Source organism: Scyliorhinus canicula, chromosome 25, assembly GCF_902713615.1.
Source record: "Scyliorhinus canicula chromosome 25, sScyCan1.1, whole genome shotgun sequence".
Classification (NCBI taxonomy): Eukaryota; Metazoa; Chordata; class Chondrichthyes; order Carcharhiniformes; family Scyliorhinidae; genus Scyliorhinus; species Scyliorhinus canicula.
The window spans coordinates 19,765,737-19,767,785 of record NC_052170.1 but is presented as its reverse complement, the minus strand read 5'-3'; the positions used below and the strand labels follow the sequence as shown (position 1 = coordinate 19,767,785).

Here is a 2,049-nt window from a genome sequence, read left to right as displayed (position 1 = left end):
CCCCCCCCCCCCCCCGCTTCCCACCATCGCACAGTCTTGAACACCTCTATCCAATCTCCCCTTACCTGGGAGAACACAGCCGGCCTCTCCAGCCCGGCTTTGCAGCTGAAACCGGTGAACCAGACTGCAACTCTGCTAAACCATTCCAGGGTTTCTAACTGTAATTCTAATCCTGTTCAAATCCCTCACCCTCCATCTGCCCCCTCTCTATTTCCTCTCCATGTCCCTCTCATGCTCCCTGTCCCACTCTATTTCTCTTTCCCTCTCGCTGCCCCACTCCATGTCTCTCTCCCTCTCCATGGGCTGGATTCTCCGCAGCCCCACAGTGAAATCGCGTTCGGCACGGGGACGGAGAATGGCTATTTACGAGGCTATCACGCACGGGCAAGTGCTGCAGGCTGCCGTCGTGCACATGCACAGGCTCCCGATCAGAAGTGTAGGGCCCCGTGCTGCGGGGAGCACTCCGGGGCTCCGAAAAGCCCCGTGCAGGTCGGAGAATCGCTCAGAAAGTCAAGAGTGAAACGCCCGCCTAAAGAGGGGGCAGCACCCCATTTTTGGAGAATCCTACCCTTTGTCCCTCTCCATTTCTCTCTCCCTCTCGCTATTTATTACTCCCTCTCTCTATTTCACCTCTCTCCATTTCTTTTTTTTTTTAAATTTAGAGTACCCAATTAATTTTTTCCAATTAAGGGGCAATTTAGCCTGGCCAATCCACCTAACCCGCACATCTTTGGGTTGTGGGGGTGAAACCCACGCAGACACGGAGAGAATGTGCAAACTCCACACGGAGAGCAACCCAGAGTCAGGATCGAACCTGGATCTCGGCGCCGTGAGGCAACCAGGCTAACCCACTGCGCCACCATGTTGCCCCCCTCCCCCACCATTTCTATTTCTCCCTCTCTCTCTATTTCTCCCTCTCTCTCTATTTCTCCCTCTCTCTCTATTTCTCCCTCTCTCTCTATTTCTCCCTCTCTCTCTATTTCTCCCTCTCTCTCTATTTCTCCCTCTCTCTCTATTTCTCCCTCTCTCTCTCTATTTCTCCCTCTCTCTCTCTATCTCTCACTATCTCTCACTCTCTCTCTCTATATATATATATATATATCTATATCTCTCTCTCTCTATATATATCTCTCTCTCTATCTCTCTCTCTCTATATATATCTCTCTCTCTATCTCTCTCTCTATCTCTCCCTCTCTATTTCTCTCTCTCTCTATTTCTCTCTCTCTCTCTCTATTTCTCTCTATTTCTCCCTCTCTATTTCTCTCTCTCTCTATTTCTCTCTCTCTATATTTCTCCCTCTCTCTCTCTATTTCTCCCTCTCTCTCTCTATTTCTCCCTCTCTCTCTCTATTTCTCCCTCTCTCTCTCTATTTCTCCCTCTCTCTCTCTTTCTTTCTCCCCCTCTCTCTCTATTTCTCCCTCTCTCTCTCTATTTCTCCCTCTCTCTCTCTTTCTCCCTCTCTCTCTTTCTCCCTCTCTCTCTATCTCTCTCTATTTCTCTCTATTTCTCCCTCTCTTTCTATTTCTCTATTTATTTATCTCTCTCTCTATGTATATCTTTCTTTCATTCTTTCTCTCTCTTTATTTACCTCTTTCTCTTTCTCCTCTTCCTGCAGCTGCGACTCTATCCAGTTGATGCTGATTCCGTTCCGGCTCAGAAGGTTCACTTCCGGGTCTCGCAGACCAAACCCCTGGCCCGAGGCTGATTGGCTGTCCCGCGTCACGTGTGCCCAACGAACAGCCAATGGGAAGAGTCCCAATTTCCCGCCACGCCTGTGTTGGTTTAAGAGAAAGATTTCCTAAACTCAACTAACCATGAATAAACCAATTATAAACTATTAATAAACCAATTACAACAGATTATAAACTATTAATAAACCAATTATAAACTATTCTATACTATTAATAAACCATTAATAAACCAATTATAACCAAATGTAAACTATTAATAAACCATTAATGAACCAATTATAAACCATTAATAAACCAATTATAACCAAATGTAAACTATTTCATAGATTTCATAGAATTTACAGTGCAGAAGGAGGCC

At 45.9% G+C, this 2,049-nt stretch overlaps 1 protein-coding gene across 1 annotated transcript in view; it reads right to left on the bottom strand.

Moving 5' to 3' along the window:
- Positions 1 to 1,640, bottom strand: part of trappc5 (trafficking protein particle complex 5) — a 20,346-nt gene extending 18,706 nt beyond the window's left edge. Inside the window, exon 1 of the mRNA XM_038784892.1 lies at positions 1,589 to 1,640. The gene's annotated coding sequence lies outside the window, so the exon portion shown is untranslated. The remainder of the gene's footprint in view (positions 1 to 1,588) is intronic.
- Positions 1,641 to 2,049: the final 409 nt, after the last annotated feature.